General features: G+C 36.6%; 1 protein-coding gene across 2 annotated transcripts in view; it reads right to left on the bottom strand.

The window, feature by feature from the left end:
- Positions 1 to 26198, bottom strand: part of LOC140600350 (uncharacterized) — an 85825-nt gene that overhangs the window by 45807 nt on the left and 13820 nt on the right. For both annotated transcript variants that reach the window (XM_072768598.1, XM_072768597.1), the window contains exon 2: positions 12701 to 12803. The gene's annotated coding sequence lies outside the window, so the exon portion shown is untranslated. The remainder of the gene's footprint in view (positions 1 to 12700; positions 12804 to 26198) is intronic.

Below are 26198 nucleotides of genomic sequence, written 5' to 3' on the forward strand. Positions count from 1 at the left end.
TAGAGCACCCATCACTGGTCACTGTTCTATTTCTCTTCCCTGTTCAGAGCCAAGATTTAGATCTACATTTATTTTGCCAAGGAAACACCAGACTCTTCTTGCTACCAAGACTTAACAGCCAGTCCCTGCCAACATGCCTTGGGCCAAACCGTGGTGAGCCATAAAATTCTTATAGTCCAATTAATTTCAGATGCCTTTTCTTTTCTTTTTTTTTTTTCAGATGCCTTTTCAAAAAAAAATGTACAACTATTACCTAAGAAATAAGTGGTCATGGCACAAAAAGATTTAAAATTTTATTTGAAGTCTATTTATCTTGAGCTCTTCTAAATTTGTCTTAATATTATAATTTACCACCTATTTACAGGAAGCCATAGAATAAATCCTCAACAGTTGAGTTTTTTTAAGAAACAGAATTAAAAGTAAATAACATATTTGACTTTAGATGAATATGCCATTTTTGAGCTACTCATGTGAAATTTCATGTAAAAGTAAGCTTATTTGTAAAAGAGAGAGAGAGAGAGAGAGACAAAGAGAAATAAATATTTAAAATGCCATTTTAATGTTCAAATGTTTCTTTTATCCCAGAAGAAATCTCTGGTTAGGAGAATGAAGTAAAAACAAGTATCTTTATTTTGGCTTTGATTAGATTGCATCTATCATAATTATTTATTGAATTGAAATCTGAGGTATTTTTCTTCTAAGTATAGTAGTAATACTATATTTAATATCCCTAGAATGTTACATTTCTCAGTTGAAATGACACTAACCTTAGAAAGATCCACTTTGAATTTTGGTAGGTCATCAGTGTTCCCAGATCCATCTATGATCTGAAATGTTTTAGAATTGAGCAAATGTGTGTTTCTTTTTTTTTTTTTTTTTATTGGTGTTCAATTTACTAACATACAGAATAATACCCAGTGAAATGTGTGTTTCTTACCTTTGCTTAATTAATATATCTACTAAGAATGTTTCTCATGTTAGAGTCTGCCAATACAAATAATAATTTTCTTCTTCTGGAATTTTTTCCTATTTCATAAATCAATGGCATTTCTGAAGAGAGAGTTTGGTAAAAGTGAACAAAGTGGCCAGGAAATCTAGCCTATGAGTATATTAATTAAGAAAGCTCACCAATATCTTATTGTTGTTGAATTCAAGAACAGAAACTGAATATAAAGGCAGGTAAACCACAGAGGGTTGGTGGTATCTCAGAAACAGACTCTTAGATTTGGAAGTGATCTCAAACATTATCAAGTTACAAATGAGATAACTGAGGCTCACTGAGACTTAGTGACTTACTCGAACCATAGAACATTCTACCCAAACTCTAACCAACTGAAACACTAGGTTTCATACTTGCACCTGTTCAGGAAGTGAATCCTTTTCACATGTCATGACACAAAAAAATCAAGGTTTTCTCTTTGTAGTTAGGTCTTTTATAGCATTTCTAGAGACCCTGACATTTCGAAGGCCCACATCTTGAAATCTATGTATGGACTTGAACATAGGCACTTCAAAAAATGGGTCAAAAAGAGGCCATGCCTGCCAATTAGCATTTGTTTTTCAAAATAATGATATTTACCATTAATTATCAATGGAAATTTATCAGTAAGCTCCTAAATGGAACTATGGCTCATGAGATTCTGACATTTTCACTCTGACATTTATTCCTTGGAAGAGACACCAACTGGGTAGCAAAAATTCCTGTGAGTGTGACTTATCAATTTCAAACACACAAGGAAAAAGAGTTTCTGATTTAATACTGAAAAAAATAATAAATTTGGTCATCAGATTTATTGCCTGCAATAAATTTGCACATTTATTGCAAGCAATAAACATATGGAATATATGCTAAAAATAGAATGATATTTCTTTTTGGCAGAATTTGTATAGTGTAAACCAGAAAAGTATCATCTTTTCATACTATATTGTTGAGTAATATAGAACTAACATACCAAAAGTTGAAAAATTTGGCTCTTTGCTTAAGTAACTTTGAGTAGTGAGTTATATAACTTGCCAGCACTTACCATCTGCTGTAGCCCCTACCTCTTTATTTATTCTGGGTGTTTGAAATGATTTTTCTGGATACTTTTTAATAGCTCTTAATATAGAAAATACTATTCAAACATTACGCTTATTTTATTATGTTTCATTATGTTTATAAAGCAGATAATATCTTAGTTTAGACTGCTATCAAAAATGCCATAGACTGGGCTTATAAACAACAGAAATTTATTTCTCACGGTTTTGGAGGCTGAGAATTTCCAGATCAAGGCACTAGCAGATTCAGTGTCTGGTGAGATGCTGCTTCCTGATTCATAGACAGCATCTTTTCTCTGTGTTTGCATAAAGTGCAAGTAGGGAGGGACCTCTTTACTGTCTCTTTTATGAGGGCACTAATTCCATTTATGAGAGTTCTATCTTCATGGTCTAATCCTCTCTTAAAGGCCCTACCTCCAAATATCATCACACTGGGGATTAGGTTTCAATACAGGAATTTTGGCAGGACACAAACATTCAGTCTGTAGCAGACAATAAGAAAATAAAAGTAAGTTATTCCTAGCAATTCACTTTTTCATATTACTGAGGAGGTTATGACTCAGGCTTGAGCTCTCCCTTGATCTCATTCACCACATACTCAATTCAGTGTCAAGTATAGGCAAGGCACTTGCAGACATCCTTTGGGAATTTAAATTACTGAACACAAATACACATCATGTCAGTCATTAGTTTTAGGCGTGTACTTTAACATCACTGACAACTAAATGCCATGCTTTTATACTTAATTTCACATTGTTCTTTCAATCTTTTACCGTCACACATTACCAGAAAATGACACATGATTAAGTGAAAAAATTGGCACTGAATTGAAATTTAATTGAAATAGCTGCCTTCAGGGGGAGTTTTCATTCACAACAGGTTTATCCTAGATGATACTGTACTTGGTATTTGATTGTGACTGACTATAAAATTTTATCTGGCTCAGTTATCCCTTTCATACTCAGAGTAAGCTCATACCATATTTTCCCAAGCACATTAAGGAGAAGCATCTTTCTCAGTTCCTATTCCAGGCCTTTGGAGGCATAGAAATATTCTGGAGAACAAGCCAGATGCTCTCATCCCAACTCCATGTATGTGCCCTTACTCTTCTTAATGCAAGGTAGCCAGATCCCAAATTGCAAAATAATGTTAGCGAGCAGAGCTAGAGCGACTTAGCAGAATTCTTCAGAGCCATGGTGGACCAGCTCTCAGCCCCTAACCTCTTCTTCTTCAGGCCTATTTCTTTGTCATATATGACAAGAGCATATGCAGAGTCCATGCCAGCATGTCTCTGGTTGGAAACAGGAGCAAAAGGAAAGCTAGCCATGTCATATCAAACTGATCCAGTTTTATTCTCCCTTATAGAAGCAAAGGTATCAGGACTAACAATTCCAGTCAAGAATTAAATATATTTTTGACAAAATTGCTTTCTGCTGGGAACCTATATATTCAGTGAGTACCCCACCTAACCCCATTTAGGATCACTGAATTTCAGAACTGGGAAGCATCTTAATGACTCCAATTGGAGTTGGGAAGTTAAAGATCAAAATATCACCTTTATTATTGAGAAGCCTGCTGGGGGAATGAGGGTTAGAGTTGAAAGCCAGATGAACTTGCTAATATTTCCTGACATACCCCACTGCACCTCTGCCCCCAAACCAAACTCTGAACAGAACTTGATACTGCCTCAGTCCTGTCCAGGACTGAAAGTTTATGTGTTTTTTTTTTTAAATGGATTACTCAATTATAATCTGTGGATTCATAGCTGTCAGCTACTAATCAGGTGGATTTGAGGCCAGAGTGCTATTCTGGGGAAATCCTTCTGAAATAAAGGTAGACGGAAAACACATCATTTCCCCCAGCATTATGATGGGCAGAGCCATAGGAAGTTTGGTGAATAGAATCCTCCATTTCATTTCAAAGTAATTTGAGAACAGTCTAGTAAGAGTGTACTGTAATTATTAATACAGAATCTGGTCTACTCTTAATAATATATAAAAGAGGTTTACTAACCTCTCCCAAACATACTAGCAAAAAAAAAAAAAAAATAATAAAATATAAAGTACTGGGAAGCCTGGGTGGCTCAGCAGTTGAGGGTCTGCCTTTGGCTCAGGGTGTGATCCCAGAGTCCAGGAATCAAATTCCACATCGAGGTCCCCACATGGGGCCTGCTTCTCCCTCTGCCTATGTCTCTGCCTCTCTCTCTGTCTCTCATGAAAAAATAAATAAACTCTTAAAAAATAAAATAAAATTTAAACCACTGTAGGGATTTTTCCTCTTAAAGTGTTATCACAACAATTTATCTTAACGTCATATTGTGAATAATTTTAACAACAAACTTATTTTGAAGGAAATAATGCTGGATATAGAACTCTTCTATATGAGAAAAATTTAAGCTTAAAACTAAGATGAGTTTTGCTTGCAGTTTAATTCTAAATGATAAGACTTTTAAAATAAAAACTTAAATCTCAGAAAATGACATTACACTGGATTGGTGAAGTTCACAAATATATAAAAGCCATCTATCTGAAAGCAATCAAACCAACAAAGGCAGTCAGTAACAGGTTCATATATTAGGTGTCTAATTACTTATTGAATTATTACAAAGAGTGATTATATAAAACCTGAGGAATTGGCTTTTTATCTCTGAACATTAAGACCTTTAATTCATTCAGGGCTCGTCATTTTAATAAAATATATGAGGTCACAATCTGTGAACTTACATGTTATGGTCTTTAGTAGAAATGCTATTTATAACAGGAATTTACTGAAACGAAGCTGGCAGGATATTGAAAAAATCATTTGAGTTGCTCAAATTATTAAAAATAGAGTATTTTATCTACAATTTTTAAAAATTTAATTCCATCATAAGAAATATTTTTCTTTAAATGAAATTTTTCGTCTACCATATACTTTAGATTTTGATGAGACTCCACTCTACAACATTTGACTTATCAATCTAGTAAATAGAATAGGTAATTTAAAAAATGATATGTAAAATAGCACCAAAAGACCAGGAGAAACTGCAAATACAAAATTACTTTTATAATTTATTGAGCATCCTAATTTGAGGTTCTCTACTACCCGATGTGTTCTCTTCTATTCTCTTCTGGATAATCTTATCCACTTTCATGTTTTCAAATACCATCTTATATGTTAAGATGGTACATGGGTACTATGACTACAATAGAAAGTGAGATAGGAAAAGCTTCAGAGAGGAAATAATGATGGAATAGATGTCTAGGGGAAGAAATGACAGAAGAGAAACAAGTAGGCTGACACTGCAGGGAGAAAGAACAGTATGAGTCAAGTTCCTGAGTGTGAATCAGCTTGCCAAATAGTTAGTTCCCTTAAACACTGGCCCTAGCTCACAGTAAGTAGGAAATGGCCAGAAACCAGGCGAGAGCCAGATCAGGGAGGGTCTGATTTGTCTACTTGGGAATCCAAATGTATTCCATAGTTCTTATTCCTATGTGCAGCAATAAAGAGACCCGAAAGGCCTTTTTAAGCAAAGGAAAAACAGGATCAGATTTGTATTTAATAGGGAAGAAAGAAGTTTCTATTTTAATCCCTCCTGCCTTCTAAATAATATGAATTAAATTTGTTCTGTTGAGCCCCTGAAGAGATTTGGTTGTACACATTTGTAAGTGGAAAGCTAGAGAACTAGGTGAACTGCTAGAGGGAGAACAAATTCCTTAAAACAACTTTAGGGAAATAGAACAAAAGTGAGAGAATCCAGGAAAATATCCAAAGGCAGTGTCTCCATAGGTTCTGTAAAGTACTAACTCACAAATACTATGAGTGGTTGGCTTTCTGTCTGTTTGTTTTGGTAGAAACTCGGCTTCACTTTCAAGATCATTCCCAGAGATAATACTCACTAAACAGATCTTGAGGAGAGGAAACCATGAGAATGTTTTGACAAACAGACTATAAGGTAACTCCCCATGATCTTTGCTTCTTGGTGTTCACATCTCTGGTGTTTACAACCCTTGAGTATGGGCAGAACCTGTAACTTGCTTATAATGAATGGAATATAGCAAAGGTGGTGGGCTGTCATTCCCATGACCACATTGGTCTATCTTGTTTAGTAAACTCACTCCAGGGACTTTCCTTGCTGGTTTAATGAAGTCAGCAGACATGTTGGGAAAGTTCACATGGTGAGGGACCTCTAGGAGCTGAGGGCAACCTAGAAGCCAATAGCCAGAAAAAAGTGGGGTTCTGAGTCATACAACTGCAAACAAATGAATTTTACCAACAACCTGAGTAAGCTTGGAAGCAGAGTCTGTCCCAGTCAAGCCTCCTGTTGACACTTTATAGTCTTGTGAGACCCTAAGCAGAGGGACCCAGCTAACCTGTGCCAGGATTCTGACTGTGAAATTATAAATGTATATGTTAAGTCCCTAAAATTTGTGGTGATTTGTTAAACAACAATAGAAAACTAATACAAATATCACAATTCCCCAACCTGTCTCCCATTTCACCAAATTTATAGATATTTCATAGTCTGAGCTCTGAGTTATAAAAATTTTAGGGAAATCACTTTCTAAAGCTGCAAAAAGGATGGATTAAAGGAGTAGGAGAACAAAGGCAGGATGTAAGGGTAATAGTCCAAGTGAGAAATGGTGAGAGCCAGAGCCAAATTATGAAAAATAGGAGAAGAAATGTAACGAGTCCATCTAGAACATGATAAATTCAAGATGTCTATAGAACTTCCAAGTGATTATATCTAGTTGCTTTGGTACTAACTTTGAGAGATACTAGTTTTTATCTAGCAAAACACATTTTCCTGGACATAACCCTTCAAAACTTGACAATAACCTGCCTTTTCAGCCCTCACCATGTATTCTACACTTCATGGAGCAACTAGATGCTCCCCAAACAGGACACACATATTCACATTTCTATATCTTTGTTCATGTTGTTCCCTTTGAGTGAAATGTACTTCCCAATTATGTTTATTTATGAAAATCCAACTCACCTTTCAAAATCCAATGAAAATGTCAATAAGCTTTGTTAGAATGTATGCTTTCTCAAAGGCAGGGCTCTTTGTTTTGTTTGCAGTTATACCTTAAACTATACTATAGTTTACTATATTATGCTATAGAATAATATCTGGCACCTAGTAGGCACACAATAAATATTTCTTGAGTAAATGGATGAATGTCTTAGTATTAGCCATTCCTAATTGTCTCCCCATCACAGAGCAAGTATTGTATATTCCACATGCTTAACAAATGTTTACTGATAAGTAGTACAGTTAAAAACCTCTTCTAATGTTTCTGAGAAAATAAAGAAAAGAAAATGTAAACTGCAATCACGGCGATCCCTGGATGGCTCAGTGGTTTAGCGCCTGCCTTTGGCTGGGGCGATCTGGGATCAAGTCCTACATCAGGCTCCCTGCACGAAGCCTGCTTCTTCCTCTGCCTGTGTCTCTGCCTCTCTCTCTGTGTGTCTCTCATGAATAAATAAATAAAATCTTTAAAAAATAAATAAACTGCGATCACTTGTCAATTCATTCAACAAATGGTCAACAAATGGTTACTGCACACATAGTATATACAAGAGACTATATCAGCAATATAGTATTACCCTAAAGTCATTCTCAACACCTTCTCCCTTGCCTCCTTCTAATTACAGAAGTGGAGTAGATGCTGGTTCTCCCAGGGTGTTTTACAGCTAAAGATAGTCATGTAACACCGTTATGGTCATTAAAATGCAAGGGGAGGGATCCCTGGGTGGCGCAGCGGTTTAGCGCCTGCCTTTGGCCCAGGGCGCGATCCTGGAGACCCAGGATCGAATCCCACGTCAGGCTCCCAGTGCATGGAGCCTGCTTCTCCCTCTGCCTGTGTCTCTGCCTCTCTCTCTCTCTCTCTCTCTGTGTGACTATCATAAATAAAAAAAATAAAATAAAAAAAATTTAAAAATGCAAGGGGAAAAATAATTGAATAGGTGATTGAGAAAGATGCATCTTTCTTGGCAAAAAAAAGAGTCAAGTAGAAAGTTCTGTTCGTGGAGTGCCTGGTTGGCTCAGTCAGTTAAGCTGCTGACTCTTGGCTTAGGTTCAAGTCATCATCTCAGGGTTCTGGGCTTGAGCCCCTTGAAGAGCTTTGTGCTCAGCAGAGTCTGTTTGGGGATTCTCTCTCCCTCTTTCTCTGCCCCTCCCCCTGCTCACACATTCTCTCCCTATATATAAAATAAATAGATCTTTAACAATAAAAAAGGAAGCTCTGTGCATAGCGTGTCCTGCTTTCTGCCTTTGAAAATGGTTATGGTGCTTATAGCTATTGCATCCAACTTGTGACTACAAAGAAAAGGCAAAGGGAACACAGAGATACTAACCTAAGCGCTTATATTAAACTGCTAAACCAATGCCAGCAAGCACCTAATTCTGGATTTCCTCTTATGTTAGGCAAATAAACTCTCTTGCTTAAGATCTATTAGTCTGTTATTCTGTTGCTTATAGCTCAAAATATCCCCAAATTAATAGATAAGGTTAAAAAATTTGGATAACAATATAATCTGGCAAATAATGCTACACGTGAAATAGGTTTAAAATGCCTAGTTGATTTTGAAATTGTAGTGTTGAAAGTAACACTTATGTATCTTTTAAAAATATACAACATAAGTGACACTATCTAGCATTTGGCTATGTTGTCATAGTCCTCACTGTCTCTCAGGATGTAAACCTTATCCTGTGGATAGTTGTGTCAAAAATGAAGAAATTACGATTTCAATAGAGTAGTTTGTCAACTCTGAATTCAGAGGTAGGCCTATTAAAATTCAAAGGATAGGATCTAGTTTAAAAATGGAAAATTAGTACTAGTGAAATTTTCAAATTTATCCACCCAAAAGTTTCCAAAAATTATATTCCAAAATAATGAGACTGTCTCTGCCCTTTTCAGAAAAGTTAAGCAAGACTTTTGATTTATAGACATTGCAAAACACAGGTGGTAATAAAAGAGCACATTGCATAATTGTATTCCTATAAAAACTCCAAGCCATTTTGTAGGATCATTTTTACACTGCTTTTCTAATAAGTACAATGAGAACTCTGTTTTTCTCTGTTACACTTGCCAAGTGTCCTCAGAGCCTGAGCAGTGTTTTAAATTGCTTTTATAAATGAATAGTGTAGCCAATCACCGGTTCCTAGAACTGCTGAATAAATGAAGCAAATATTCAATAAAAAACTACCAGTGTAATGAATAATAATCCTGGAGACTTTTCAATAGATTAAAAAAATGAATCATTTATTAAAACTATTTCTAAGAAATTTCATTAACAGGAAGTGTTCTGCATTAGCAGAATTACTCTACTATGAAGAGTAGTTATCAACATCTTCCTTCTTACTGTTTATTCACAGGCACTATTTACTCAGAAAACACTTACAAGGTTAAGGAAGCATTGAGCTGGGTCTGGAGTTGCATGATACACAGATGAAGGAGACTCTCCCCTCCAAAACAGCTTTTGCTGTAGAGTAGCGGCAGCTACATAGGCTAAAAGCCTCTCAACCATGTCCCAGTAGTTCTGTTAAGGTTGGGCCTATTAGAATCTAAGGGTGGAAGAGTAGCTTAGATGGATGACTTTATTTGTTCACTTACTTAGGAGCTGCTTTTAATCCCATACTAATAGAAGTGTCCCTGTTAACCATGCCCATAATGAGATGAATGTACCAAGTTTAGCGTGGGTGACAGCTGCAAGCACCAATGCAAATTATCGTGACCAAACAAAAGAACCGACGCAATTGCATAAAGCTGTCTTTGGTTTTGTTTTTTACTCAAATTACATATTGCTGCTGTTTTAAGAGATCAGGTCAATGTTTACTGATGTGAAACTTGTTTGTTTATTGATAGTGCCTTGAGAAACAAAAATGAGGATACTTATTAGAATTCTATATCTTATCTCTTGGCAGTATTGTATTTTCATTCATACAACATTTTATTTTTTTACTTTTTTTAAAGATTTTATTTATTTATTCATGAGAGACGGAGAGAGACAGAGAATGAGAGAGAGAGAGAGAGGCAGAGACACAGGCAAAGGGAGAAGCAGGCTCCATTCAGGGAGCCGGACGTGGGACTTAATCCCAGGACTCCAGGATCACGCCCTGGGCAGAAGGCAGGCGCCAAACCACTGAGCCACCCAGGGATTCCCCATACAACATTTTAAAGTCAGTTGTAAGCAGGTTGACCAATTCTTACAGAAATTCCTGCCAGAAATAATGTTATTATGGGTGATTATCACTAAAAAAGAAAACTAATCATATCTTATAGTAAGAAGCTGAAAACACCCACAAAAAGCCTTGTACAAAAATATTCATAGCAGCTTTTTTTGGTAATAGCCAAAAAAAAAAAAAAAAAAAAAAAAAAAACCCAGCCCAAAACAAAACAAAAAACAAACAAAAAGGAAAGAAAGAAAAAGAATTCAAATGTCCATTATTAGCTCACTGGGTAAATAAAACTGTGATACATGGTGGTGGGTTGAATAGTGGCTCCCAAAAAAGATATGTCCACTTGGAACCTGGGAATGTGACTTTATTTGGGAAAAAAAGGATCTTTGCAGATAAAATTCAGGCTCTTAAGATGGCATCATCCTTGATTAATGTGGATACTAAATCCAATGACACTGTCCATCTAAAAAGACATAAAAGAAGAAAGACATAGAGACACACAGGGAAAGGCCATATGAAGACAGAGGCAAAGATAAAGTGTAGGAACAAGGAACCCCCAGAAGCTGGAGGAATCCAAGAAGGATTAGCCCCTAGAGTCTTCAGAGGGAGCATGGCCCTACCAACACCTTGATTTCAGACTTATGACCTCCAGAGCTGTGAGAGAATAAATCTTTGTGGTTCTAAGCTATGAAGTTTGTGGTAATTTCTTAAGACAGTTCTAAGAACCTAATAAGTATAATCATACAGTGGAATACTGCTCAGCTATAAAGAAGAATTAACTACTAATCCCCTCAGCAACATGGATGACTCTTACAAAGTAGTTGGGTGAAAGATGCCATATAGTCAGACAGAAAGACACAGTATTCATTTTCATGAAGTTCAAGAATAGGCAAACTTAATCTATGGGAATAAAAACCAGAGGAATAGTAGACTTCTTGGGGTCAGGGTGGGAGCTGACTGAAAGAGGCACGAAGGCACTTTCTGGGTGAATGGAAATGTTCTACATCTTGATTGGGATAGTGATTACATAGGTGAATAAAACTCATCAAAAAGTACGCTTATGAGCTGCTACATTTTATTCAACATAAATTAGATCTTAATAAAAAAAATACTGAGAAAAAAACACACAACAACAAACAGCAATGAGGACTGAAATTATGTACCAAGTCAGGGGTTGGCAAACTGTAACCTATGGGCCAAACCTGACCTGCTGCCAATAAAATTTTATTGGAGCACAGCCAGGCCCAATCATTTACATATTATCTAGGGATGCTTTCATCCTACAAAGTCAGAGTTGAGTAGTGGTGACAGAGACCGTATGGCCCGCAAAGCTGAACATATTTACTGTCTAGCCCTTTAGAGCAAGTTTGCCAACCCCTGCACTAAAATTATAGTCTATAACTATGCCTGTAACTATGGAGGCCCTTTCTTGTTTAATATTCTTGTATAACTCTCATTATACTCAATGGCATAAATTAGCAGTGTTTGCTAAGTAAGATGCTTGAAATGTCTTCACCCTAGGCACCTAGGTGAGACTGTGAGCTCAATCTTAGGATTCTTAGTACATCAGTTCATTTTTCTTTCACTTGCTGTTTTTCAGCACAATAGTTCAGTACTACACTCTCCAAAGTCATGGCATATTACCCATATATGTGTTAACTTAATGGCCTCACCTGTGAGGCATGCTAAGAACTGAAGGAGTCCAGAAATGTCACTCCAAAATATGCCACTCTGGCATATTGATACTTTGAATTAAAGGCACTTGAAAAACAGCAAATATGAGAAAAACCTTCTTTTTCTTGAAAGTGGGAGATGAAATTCGTATATCAAAGATGCCCTCCCTATACCACAAAGAACATAATATTATCAAGGACAAGAAGTTAAGACCAAGAGAATGCTATACACACATTGTGAAAATAATTCTTCTCTTCTGTTAGCCTCCACATATAGTCTTTTCCCCATAATTGCCTCTCTTTATTCAACCTAATATAAAAGTGAGTAGGTTTTGCCACTTGTTTGGATTTTCTCTCCTTATGAAGGCTCCCATATCATGTAAAACTTGTATTAAATAAATCCGTATGCTTTTCTCCTGCTGATCTGTCTTATGTCAATTTAATTCTCAGGCCCAGTCAAAAAGAACCCTAAAATGGTGAAGGTAGAAGTTTGCCTCACTTAAGGAACTTGACAGTTGATTACAGAGAAATGAAAGACAAAATTGGCAATGGATGGGGCCAGGGCTAAGAGGACTTAGCCAGCAGATGTAGTGATCCCAAGCAGCTATGGCTCAGTGCTTGAGAAAGGCCTAGCTAACTTGTTTGGATTCTTGCAAACATAATCATCAAAAGTGTCTAATCCAAAGGTCTAGGGACTCTAGGGCAAAATTTTATGAACTTAGGAAGTAAAAACTATCAGCCAGATAGGGCTTTTCATTGCATTTAGAATAAAAACCTAAATCCTTAAAATGGTCTCCAAGGCCCTCAGTAATATGTCATTGCCTACCTCTCAGCCTTTCTTCTTCCTTCCTTCTACAACTTCTTTTAACAGTAGGAACATGATCAATGTTGACTTCAAGAAGATTTCTCTGGCAGCAGTAGAGGAGAGCCTGAAAATGAAGAGAACAGTTAGGAACTACAAGGATGGCTTAAGCAATAAAGAACAATTTCATGAATGTCTGAATTAGGAGAGTGACAGTGGGAATGAAGAAATGATGGATTCTGGCATAAATAAAACATTTTATTATTCACTCAATGAAACCCTATATAGCAATGAAAAAAACCTCCTTTAATTAGGTGTTAGAGTTCAAAAAAACCTCCTTCAAATTAGAGTTCATTATATGCATCGTAATTTCTGGTATGTTACCAATGGATAGGAGTTCCTCAGAAGCTTCATAGGTCAGGCGGCTGGAGTTTCCCGTAGGTAGAAAATATTAAGGTGTCTGCTCTCCTAGCTCCATGGTTCTCAAACTTGAGCATATATCCTAATCTCCTAGAGGGCTTATTAAAACACATCTTCCTGGGTTCCACCCCTAAAGTTTCTGATTTATAGGCCTCTAGTGAAAATTTGCATTTCTAACGAGTTCTAACAAGTTCCTAGGTGATGCCATTGCTACAGGTCTAAGGACAACATTTTGAGAACCACTTTCTAGCCCAAATCAGACAAACTGGCAAAGTGAGACCCCACTGAAATGGTTGGAGAGAGCTTCTTTGAGTCTGGCTATCCAAGCACAGGAGAGAAGCACTCTTTTCTAAGGTACTTAGAAGAAGAGTGGACTCCATTTACCCATGCAGGCCCCCTTTTCCCAAAGGGATTTGGCCTTCCCAAGTTATAGGCCACAAAGTATCTTCTCCTAAAGGTGGCCCCAGAAACACAGATAGTCAACAAGGGCCTCTGATGGCTGCTTTTAATTACTGAGTTGCTCCAGTAAGGAATTAGGGGGAAAAAAGAAGGAAAGGGGTTGGGGGTGGGGGGTGGGGTTCAGGAACATGTGTTTGAGCTATTTTCTTCCCAGAAACTCCTGTGAGAATTTAAAGAGATAAAAAAGCAATAGTGCCTGAGACAGTAAGAGCACTCAGAAGATGTTAGCTGTTATTGTTGTGACTTCAACTTTTTTGAGGTAGGTGTTTGCAAAGATGGCTTTGTCATAACAGAGCATGTAGGAAAAGCCAGTTTATCGGAGAGGTGATTAGCTTAGTTAGGCACATTTTAATGTCTGCATTTTCATATTTATAAATTTTAATGACATGGCTCTAAGGTGAAAATTGAGGAATTTTATAAAACAGAGCTAACAAGTTATATAAAAAATAGAGAAGACAGCAGAAAGACTCTGGAGCTTCCTTAGGGAAATGGAGATGTGACCCCATTTGAGGCCTCACTAGCTAGAGGGTATACCCTAATGTTAGCAGCTGGCTGGCTCATGGAGACTAGTTTTTGAGGACAGGCAGCAAACACATGTTAAGCTTGTGATGTGATTTGGCAGAAAGTCTTGACAAACTTCTCTCATTCTTTAAACACGTGGTTCCAAAGTTTCTAAACAAAGTGCAGTGTGAACTTTGACTTTGTGTCCCTTGGTGTGGGGAGGGAGGGGCAGATTTTGCAATGCCTTATTAAATATGTCAGGGTTTTGCCTGCTGCAAAAAAACATGTACTCTCTTCAGGCAAGTTACTTTTTGGTACATGCCTATACTTTAATATTTGTATCTCAACAATCCATTCCAAAGTATTTCTATGCTTCATATAGTTTCAAATTACCCTGAGACATTTACATGAGTTCTATGAATTATACACACCTTAAAGTAAAAAAAAAAAATCGCAAAACCCATATAAATTTAACTAAATTTATTACAAATTATAGGAATATATTTATTTGAAAAACTTCAGCGACTATTTTGTCGTTTGTTTTTTTAAGGTCAAATTATGAACCTGTAACTTTAGAAAATCTACATAGTTAATGTTCTTAACAGTCAAAATGCAGTTGTTAGACCCATTCCATATGATTCAGTTAAATGCAATTCAACATTCATTTACTGTGTGACTGGTAGGTTCAGGGGACATTTAGGAGAATAAATAATGAAGTCCTTGTCCTTAAGGAGTTCATAGTCTTTTGGTCATGTGTTTCTTTGTTTCTTTGTCACTCTCTCCCACTAATTATGATTGTCTAGTCCCTAGACGAAGAAGTGACTGCCAGGCAGTCTGAACATGTTGTCACTGAGGAAGTGAACTTCGGTTGGCTTTTGAAAGATATTAAGAATTGTGGTGGGGAGGTGAGGAGAGGAGGGCAGAACATTCTAAACAGAAGTAACAAAACAAGTGCAAAAAACACTGACTTAAAAAATAATTTCTTGAGATTGACAAGCAGCTCTATAGGGCTATAGCACCTGTGTTCATTTCAAGAGGGGTGCAAATGAGGGTAAAAAAGTTAGGTGGGGCCAGATGGTAAAAGGTTCTTTTTTGTGCTCTAAGGAGTTTTGATTTTATGTAGGTGGCTGGAAGCCATGGAAGCTTTGTAAGGGAGCAAAGCTAACAAGATTCAATTTGTGTTTTGGCAACAACTTTAGGGGCAACATTATAGACAGTGGACCATAGTGAAGTACCACAACAAAGCCATGTTAGGATTTGGTCACAAAAGCCCTCAGGAGGCAGAACTCTGTTTATTGTGTTACCAAGTGTTTAATTTGGCAGTAGCCTTAAATTGTTTTTATTATTTTTAAAAAGATTTATAGATTTTTAGAGATAGAGAGGGAGAATGCCAGCTGGGGGTAGGGGTGGGCAGAAGGAGAGAGAGTCTTAGGCAGACTCCTCACTGAGCCTGGAGCCCAATGCAGGGCCCGATTTCATCATCCTGAGATCATGACCTGAACTGAAATCAAGAGTTGGACTTGTGCCCAAGCCACATGTCTGGCTCCATGCTCAGCATGGAGTCTGCTTTAGACTGTCTGTCGCTCTCCCTTAGCCCCTCTTCCGCTCCATGCTCTCTCATGTTCTCTCTCTCGAATAAATAAATAAATCTTTAAATTCCAGTTAGTTAATATACAACATAATATTGGTTTCAGATGTAGAATTTAGTGATTCATCACTTACATACAACACTCAATGCTCATCACAAGTGCCCTCCTTAATGTCCGTCTCCCATTTAACCCATCCCTCTGCCCACCTCCCCTCCAGCAACCCTCAGTCTGTTCTTCCATAGTTAAGAGTCTGGTTTCTGGTTTGCATCTCTTTTTTTTCCTCTACATACATCTGTTTCATTTCTTGAATTCCACATATGGTGAAATCATTCAATATTTGTCTTTCTCTAACTGACTTACTTCGCTTAGCGTAATACACTCTAGTTTCACATTGTTGCAAATGGCAATATTTCATTCTTTTTGGTGGGTGAATAAAATTCCATTGTGTGCAAGTATGTATGTGTATACACACACACACACACATATATATACACATATACCTACACACTCACACACACACATAGACACACACACATCTTCTTTATTCATTCTTCAGTCAATGGGCCTTTGGGCTCTTTCCATAACTTGGCTATTATTGATAATGCTGCTATAAACATCAAGGTGCATATATCCCTTAGAATCAGTATTTTTGTATACTTTAGGTAAATATCTAGCAGTGCAATTGCTGGTTTGTAGCGTGGTTCTATTTTTAACCTTCTGAGGTGCCTCCATACCATTTTCTAGAGTTGTTATACCAGTTTACATCCCCACCAACAGTGTAAGAATGTTCCCCTTTCTTCACATCCTCACCAACACTTGTTTCCTGTGTTGTTAATTTTAGCCATTCTGATTGGTGTGATATTTCATTGTAGTTTTGATCTGTATTTCCCTAATGGTGAGAGATGTCAACTATCTTTCCATGTGTCTGTTAGACATCTGTATGTCTTCATTGGAAAAATGTCTATTCATATCTTCTGTCCATTTTGTAACAGGGTTATTTGTTTTTTGGGGTTTTGAGTTTTATAAGTTCTTTATATATTTTGGATACTAACCCTTTATCAGATATGTCATTTGCAAATATTTTCCTGCCTTTTAGTTTTGTTGATTGTTTCCTTCACTGTGTGGAAGCTTTTCATCTTGATGAAATCTCAATGGTTTATTTTTGTTTTTATTTCCCTTGCCTCAGGAGACATATCTAGCAAGAAGTTTCTGTGGCTGATATCAAAGAAGTTACTGTCTGTGTTCTCTAAGATTTTGATGGTTTTCCTATTCCATGTTTAGGTCTTTCACTGATTTTGAATTTATTTTCGTGTATGGTGTAAGAAAGTAGTCTGGGGCGCTTTGGTGGGTCAGTTAGTTAAATGTCTGACTCTTGATTTTGGCTGAGGTCGTGATCACAGGGTCATGAGATTGAGCCCCAGGTCAGGCTCTGTGCTCAGCAGGGAGTGTTTGTGAGATTTCTCACTCCCTCCTTCTCTCCCTCTGCCCCTCCCCATGCTTCCGCACTGCCTCTTCCTACTAAATATATTTTTTTTAATAGTCCAATTTCATTCTTTTGCATGTTGTTGTCTACTTTTTCCCCAACACCATTTTTTTTCATTGAATATTCTTTCCTGCTTTGTTGAAGGTTAGTTGACCAATAGTTGTGGGTTTATTTCTAGATTTTCTATTCTGTTCCATTGATCTATGTGTCTGTTTTTGTGTGAATACCATACTATCTTGATCACTAGAGCTTTGCAATACTTGAAGTCTGGAATTATGGTGTCTCTAGCTTTGCTTTCCTTTTTCAAGATTATTTTGGCTATTTGGGGTCTTTTGTGGTTCCATACAAATATTAAGATTGTTTGTTCTAGCTTTGTGAAAACTGCTGTTGTTATTTTGATAGGGACTGCATTAAATGTGTAGACTGCTTTGGGTAGTATGGACATTTTAACAATATTTGTTCTTCTAATCCTATGAGCATGGAACATTTTTCAATTTCTTGTGCCATATTCAAATTCTTTCATCAGTGTTTTATAGTTTTCAGAGTACATGTCTTTTACCTCTTTGTTTCCTAGGTACTTTATGGGTTTTGATACAATTGTACATGGAATCAATTCCTTGGAGAAATTAAATATTAATTGAAAGTAGCTCTTATTTCATATAGGTTCTCAAAATGAGTCATAGAAGAAAGTACTCAGTCAGATCAGCTTTTGTTATATTAATTTACCTCATGGAGGGGGCACCAGAGTGGCTCAGTGGTTGAGCATCTGCCTTTGGCTCAGGGTACGGTCCCGGGGTCCCAGGATCCAGTCCTGCATCGGGCTCCCCGCAGGGAGTCTGCTTCTCCCTCTGCCAATGTCTCTGCCCCTCTTTCTGTTTCTCATGAATAAATAAATAAATAAATAAATAAAATCTTAAAAAAATAATTTGCCTTATGGAATGTATAAAAAAAAAACCAAGAAACCCTACTAAATTTAATTAAATCTTTTAAAAGATAGCATAAAATATACTCATCAGAAACTCTGATACCAATTTTTTTTGTCTTAAACATGGAACCAAATTACAAACAAACCTCACTTAAAATGAATTGCTTTTATTTTCCCCTATTTTTTGAGGTAAAATTGGTATTTGCTTCAGGTATACATTATAATTTGATATTTCTATACACCATACAAATGATATTTGATCACCACCATAAGTCCAATTACCAGGCATCACCATACAATAGAGCTCCTTCAGCCATTTCACCTACCCCCCAAACATCCTTCCCCTTTTATAACTACCCACCTTCATCTGTGAATTTGTCTTTTAAGTTGAAACTATGCTCAAAGTGGGGCTTGAACTTATAACCTTGAGATCAAGAGTCATATGCTCTACCAACTGAACCAGCCAGGGACCTGTTTTGTTTTTCAGGTGCTGCATATAAGTGAAACGATATAGTACTTGTTTTTCTCTGTCTGACTTATTTCATTTAGCATAAAACTGTTAGGATCCATCTATGTTGTTGCAAATGGCAAGATTTCCTTCTCTTTTATGGCTAAGTAGCATTCTGTTGTATGTGTGTGTATATATATATGTACATATGTATGTATGTGTATATATATGTACATATGTGTATTGCCATCTTTTTTATTCCTTCAACCATCAATGGACACTTAAGTTGTTTCCATACATTGGCTATTGTAAATAATGCTGCAATGAACATATGGTGCATGCATCTTTTAGAATTAGTGTTTTTGTATTTTTTTTTAATAAATACCAGAAGTGGAATAGCTGAACTGTATGGTAGTTCTATTTTCAATATTTTGAGGAATCTCCATACTATTTTTCTGGAATAACTGCACCAATCTACATTCCCACCAACTGTGTACAAAGGTTCTCTTCTTCACATCCTCTCTAACACTTATTTCTTATCTTTTTGATAATAGCCATTCTGACAGTTATGAAGTAATAACTCATCCTGGTTTTGATTTGCATTTCCCTGATAATTAGTGATGTTAAGAATCTTTTCATGTGCTTATTGGTCATTTGTACATCTTCTTTGGAAAAATGTCTATTCAGATCGTCTGCCTATTTTTTAGTCAGGTTGTTTGTTTTATGTTTTTGTGAGTTCTTTATATATGTGGATATTAACCCCTTACTGGTTATAGATTTGTAAATATTTTCTCCCAATAAGTGTCTTGCCTTTTTGTTTTGTTGATGGTTTCCTTTGTTGTGCAGATACTTTTTAGTTTCATGTAGTCCTATTATTTGTTTGTTTGTTTCCCTTGCCTTTGGAGTTGGATCCAATTAAAAAAATTGCTAAGATAGTATTAAGGAGCTTACTGCCTATATTTGCTTCTAGAAATTATATGGCTTCAGGTTGTACATTCAAGTCTTTAATCTATCTGTAGTTAATTTTTGTGTATGGTGTAAGATAGTAATCTAGTTTCAGTCTTTTACATATGACTATCCAATTTTCCCAAAACCACTTATTGAAGAGATTGTCCTTTCTCCATTGTATAGTCTTGGCTTCAATTTCTCCCTTTAGATCTGTTAATATTTGTTTATATTGGTGCTCCTTTGTTGGGTGCATAAATATTTACAAATGCTATATCCTCTTGTTAGATTAATCCCTTTATCACTATGTAATGCCCTTCCTTGTCTTTTATTACAGTCTTTGTTTTAAAGTCTATTATCACTATAAGTGATAAAGTCTATTTTATCACTATTATATCACAATAGCAACTTTCTTTTTGCTTCTATTTGCATAGAATATCTTTTTTCCATCCCTTCACTTTCAGTCTGGGATGTTCTTAGATTTGAAGTGAGTCTCTTCTAAACAACTTATAGATGGGTCTTGTTTTGTTGTTGTTTTTTATTTATGATAGTCACACAGAGAGAGAGAAAGAGGCAGAGACCTAGGCAGAGGGAGAAGCAGGCTCCATGCACCGGGAGCCCTACGTGGGATTCAATCCCGGGTCTCCAGGATCGCGCCCCAGGCCAAAGGCAGGTGCCAAACCGCTGCGCCACCCAGGGATCCCTGTTGTTTTTTTTTTTTTTTTACCCATTGAGGCACTCTATGTCTTTTGATTGGAGAAATTAGTCTATTTATATTTCAAATAATTATTGTCAGGCATGTACTGACTGCTATTTTGTTGACTGTTTTCTGGATGTTTTTGTTGTTCCTCTCTGTTCTTTCTTTTCTCTTATTCTTGTCCCTTGGAGTTAATTGATTTTCTTTAGTGTTAAGTTTCAATTCCTCTCTCATTGTCTTTTATGTGTGCACTATAGATTTTTGCTTTGTAGTTACCCTGAGGGTCACATAACAGTCTCCCTATAAAATAGTCTTTTTTTTTTTTTAAAGATTTTATTTATTTATTCATGAGAGATACAGAGAGAGAGGCAGAGACATAGGCAGAGGGAGAAGCAGGCTCCATGCAGGGAACCTGATGTGGGACTCGATCCCGGGTCTCCAGGATCACACCCTCGGCTGAAGGCAGCACTAAACCACTGAGCTACCCGGGCTGCCCAAAATAGTCTATTTTAATATAGTAGCCTCTCTGTATAATAGTTTCTACATTTTTACTCCCCCATCAGATGTGCTTATTTTGTTTTTTATGTCATATTTACATCTTTTTTTGCAACCCTTAACTAAGTATTACAGTTAATTATATACATTTGCTTGTGCCAGCAAGATTTGTACTTTTATATATTTTCTTGCTATTTGTTAGTGCCTTTTGTTTTTTCATCTTAAAGAAGGCCCTTTAGTATTTCCTATAAGGCCAGTTTAGTGGAGATGAACAACTGTTGTTTTGTTTGCCTGAGAAACTCTTTATCTATCTTTCAATTCTGAATGATAACCTTGCCAGGAAAAGTATTACTGGTTGGAGATTTTTTCCTTTTAACCCATGAGTATATCATGCTAACTCCTTCTGGCCTGCAAAGTTGCTGCTGAAAAGTCATACCCCATAGTCTTATGGGGTTTCCCTTGTATGTTACAAGTTGTTTTTCTCTTGATACTTTTAATATTCTAACTTTTGGCATTTTAATTATAATGTGTCTTGGTATAGATCTGTTTGTGTTCATCTTATTTGGAAACTCTGTGCTTCCTAGAGCTGGATGTCTGTTTTCTTCCTCAGGTTAAGGAGGTTTTCAGTCATTATTTTTTCAAATAAGCTTTCTATTCCCACCCCGCCTCTCTTCCTGCTTAACCCCTGTAATGCAAATGTTATTCTGCTTGATGTTGTCCCACAAGTCCCTCAAGCTATCTTCACTTTAAAAAATTCTTTTCTCTTCTAATCAGCTGCTTTGATTAGGTGATTTCCACTGCCCTGTCTTCAAGGTCACTGATCTGTTTTTCTACTTTGTCTAGTCTGCTTTGAGTTCCTTTAGTGTATTTTTTAGTTTAGCTATTGTATTCTTCAGCTCTGTAACTACTATACTTTATTATGCTTTCTATCTCTTTGATGACATTCTATGTTCATCCATTCTTCTCCCAAGTTCAGTGAGCATCTTTATTAATATTACTTTGAACTCTTTATCAGGTAGATTATTTATCTCTGTTTCATTAAGGTCTTTTGTCATGTTCTCTTGTTTGGGACATATTCTTCTGTCTTCTCATTTTGCTTCACTCTGTGGTTATTCTCTGTATTAGCTGAAACAGCTACTGTCTTGAAAGAGTGGCCTTACTTTGGAGGTGAATTTTATCACTCAACCTTGCCCTAGCTTTTGGTTGATCTTTGTAACTGTCTAAATAGCCTAATTTGCTCTTGATAGGTTCCAGTTGCTAAGGGTGTGCCAATACCTATCAGTGCTCCAAAGGGAGAGGTCTCAGAAAGTGCCTAGTTTCAGGCTAACTGTAAGCCAGATCTCTAGGCAACAGTTTTTAAGGTATATAAGCATGTATAGTCTTGTGGTTCCACAATTGTAAAACTTGCTGAGTTCCAGACCAGATCTAAAGGAGTCCCCTGGGTTGCAAAAGACATGGCTTTCAATGTGTAGAAAAGATCCTTTATGGGAGGTATTAGCAAATTGGCAAAGCCAAAGGACAGCAATAATATGGTGTCTCTCTGCCCATGCTTCCTGGGTGAATTTCTGTAGCTTCTGGATGTGTGACAAACCTGAAGACCACTCCTCAGACTGAAGCTCTTTGGAACAAAAAAATAGGCCTTTTTCACATGAAGACTGGAGATGTATTTCAGTCTTTTCATGCAGTGCTCTGGGAATAGTAGCCTGCCAAGGACTATCTATAATTTTTCAGATCTGTGGAGTCCAAAACTGTGATCTCCTCTTCCCCAGGGCCAGGCACTGTAGGGGCATCTCTTTATGTGTCTGCCACTGTGGCAGGGCAGGCCATGGCTGTAGCACGTGGGAATGAGGTGCTTGAACTGCCAGGCCAGGATATGGCATAATAGGCCATGGCTGTGGCTGTGGCGGCAGGAGCTTCCATTAGACCTTGCAAGCTAGAGAAGAAGTATGAAAATGGCACAGTACTGGCACCAACAAAGTAGAAGAATGCAAAAATGGCACCCATGAATACTTCAGTCTCTGGAGAAAGTCCCAACAGTTTCTGCCTCTCTAGCAGATGCTTTAAGATTAACAAATGAGTCTCTTTTGCATACAGTCTAGGAACCTTTCAAACTGTTGCTTTTGTATGGGTCCCAGGGTGAGTGGAAATATGGGCAAAACCTTTAAGAGCAGATTTTCCATTTCCTACAGCCCTCTGGTTCTCCTGGAAGTGAGTCCTATTGGTTTTCAAGACCAGATGCTTTAGGGACCTTCTTTCTGGTACAGTTCCTAAGGGTTGGGAATGTTGGGCACAAATCCCTCGCTCCTCAGGGACAAGCTCTGTATTAAGAGATCCCTCCCAACTATGGGTCTCTGCACCTAGGTTGGAGAGTTTCTTGCAAGACTGCTTCTCTGCCTCTCTTACTTATCTTGGTGTGTCCTTTTTATCCTTTGTTGTGGAGGTGCTTTTCACCTAGCTTCTAGGTCCTTATCACAGGGAATTGTTCCACACAGAGCCAAAGATTTATTCATTGTCTTTATGGGAGGAGGTGAGTTCAGGATCCTTCTATGCTGCCATCTTGAATCTCCTTCTATTTCCCCGCACACTTTTATTTTGTAAAGTTTCAAATCTATTTTACTGTATGTAAACTACACCTCAATTTTTAAAATTTCATTAAAGAAAAGTATTAAAAAGTTTCACTCTCAGAAAAACTTTTCCAAACTATATAAAAGTCTGGCATAATGAAACTAGAAACTCTCTCTTTCCAGAACCAATTAAAAGTAAGTTATAGACTACTTAGACATGTCACTTATCCCCCTAAACACATCAGCAAAACTTAAGAGGTATTTTGATAACCAAATTTTGTTATACTCAATTGACTCTTTCAAAAGCCACCATGGATCAAAGAAACATATACATGTGAAATGTAGAACGGGTAAGTTGAAATTAAATCTTCATTATATGTGATCAAAACTGAAGGTGAAAGAGCACAGCAAATTAGTGGGGGAGAAAAAAGAATTATTCAATAAAATAAAATCTTAAAAATTAAATCTTAATTTTACATGATATAATAAAAAGAGTCTAAACAGACTAATTAAGAACTATAGGTTAAAAAAATCTTATTATTAGGGATCCCTGGGTGGCGCAGCGGTTTGGCGCCTGCCTTTGGCCTGGGGCGCGATCTTGGAGACCCGGGATCGAATCCCACGTCGGGCTCCCGGTGCATGAAGCCTGCTTCTCTCTCTGCCTGTGTCTCTGCCTCTCTCTCTCTGTGTGACTATCATAAATAAATAAAAATTAAAAAAAAATTTTTTTTAAATCTTATTATTAAAAGAGAAAATAGGGGCATCCAGGTGGTTCAGTTGGTTAAGCATCTGACTCTTGACTTTAGCTCAGGTCATGACCTTAGGGTCATGAAATAGAGCCCCATATCAAACTCTGCAGTCAGCATGGAGCCTCCTTGAGATTCTCTCTCTCTCTCTCCCTCTGCCCCTCCACCTCCTTCTCTCTAAAATAAATAAATAAATCTAAAAAAACAAAAAAGATGAAATAATCATTTATGTCATTATTTGCTTTTATATTTACAGTTTGCTTGATCTTGAATAAAACAAGGACTTGGCATAGTTTTTCTATGATTACCTTACTCCATTGTACATGTTATCATCCTTAATATTTTAGCTGCATCTTATTTTTGTACTCTCTCCTTTATCGAGGTGTAGATTAATTTTTTCTTTCTTCTTGCCACTGTGTTTCCTGAACTTCCCATGAATATTACCAACTCAAAATTTTTACATGTCCTAGAATTGCAGCTTGGAAAGCAATTCCTTCAGATATATTTTTGGCTTCCTTCCTCAACTGGTTCAGGTCTTTGATCAAATTATTTCCTGGTGTCAGCTTCAAATTTTCTATCTCCTGCCCTCCTTCATTTTTTTTCATATAATTTATTACTACATATTTTATTAAATATTTATTTGTTCATCATCTTCCTCCTTTCCCCAAGAATATATATTAGGAAGGGCAGAAACTCAGTTTTATTCACTGATATGTCCCTAGGAGCTAGAACAGTACCTAGAACAGTAGGTACTTAAGTATTTGTTGATTTAATGAATTAGTGGCCTCTCCTACATGTCTTATTCTTTCCTTTTTTATGCAGATGAGTTCTTTTCTGTGTATCTATGCAGATGGGCCAAATATGGCTGCCCCCAGAATGACACTCTTATTCTCCCAAGTGACCAACAAAAAATTATCAGTATTTCTGAGTTCCAACTTCAAATTCCTAGGAGAGAAAAATCTCACTGGTACAGGTTGGGTCAGTAGTCTTTCTTTGGTCCAGTTAGGTGTATACAGTTAGGTGGCAGGTCAAAATGTGCACAAGGCCACAGAGGTCTTACCTCAGTGGAATAGAAGCTTTTAGAAAAGGGAGGGTCTGGGTAAGCAAGTACTCAAATATAGTCTTATATTTGCTGTAAGGGCAAACTGAGGAAAATTGAAAGCCAACATAGAAATGCAAGCAATTATAGTGTTCATTGTCAGATAAAACACTATTATATAGAATCAATAAAGTAATATGTTAATTTAAAATCATCTTTAGCATTGGCTTATAGTGTAACAATATTTTAACATTTCGATTTTTCTTGCTTTATCTTCTTCTTACTTAATTCATTGCCTAGACTTCTAATAGCTTAAACTCTTGCCCCTGCCCCAGCTTTCCCTCCCTTGAGCCTTAAGTAATCTTCAAAACTTATTGTTAACTTTTCCTTTCTTAAGTAATGGAAGATTGCCTATCTTTTTGTTTCTCAAAATATTGCCTAATACTTGCTTTCATTAGGAAATAAACCACTTTATGTTACAGAAGCTTATGAGTTTGTATTTTTTATGTATTAAAAAAGAAAAAATCCTCCAAAAGATACATATTTTAAATTATTATGATAAAAGTAATACATGTATGAGTTAAAAAATTCAAACAGATGAGTAGAAAAAGGAAAGATAAAAATGTAGCCCAACGATTGTCCAGAGCCTAGTTCTGCTTCCCAGAGCACTTTGTTGACCAGGACACAAGTAGGAAATACATTTTACACACACACACACACACACACACACACACAAAGTTGAGAAAAGTTTCAATTTTATTACACTTACTAGTGCAATGCAACTTAATATTTCCTTTTTCCTTCTTTTTTTAATGTAGGTTGTAACCCACTAAATTCATTCCCACAATTTGAAAAAAAAAGTACCCTAAAGGTAGCTATATCAAACTGTTTAGTATTTCTGATAGTTATCTCCATAATTGAAAACAATATGTACATACTGCCACTTTTTTTGGGTCAACTCCTGACATTTTTTTTATTGACTCCACACTGAAAATGAACAATGAGAATTTAGGTCAATTATATTGCTCTTCATTTTTCTTCCCTTGGTCTTATCTTTGAAACTTTTATTATATTACATTAAGTTCTATTTGTTACTTTATTATTTTAAAGAACACACTCAAACCTTTAATTTATGATCCACTCTTCTGAAAATGTCCCTTGACTTCTATATTACGTAAGATTAATATATTTTGCATTCTTTCACTTCCCTC

This window comes from Canis lupus, chromosome 11 (assembly GCF_048164855.1).
Source record: "Canis lupus baileyi chromosome 11, mCanLup2.hap1, whole genome shotgun sequence".
Lineage (NCBI taxonomy): Eukaryota > Metazoa > Chordata > Mammalia > Carnivora > Canidae > Canis > Canis lupus.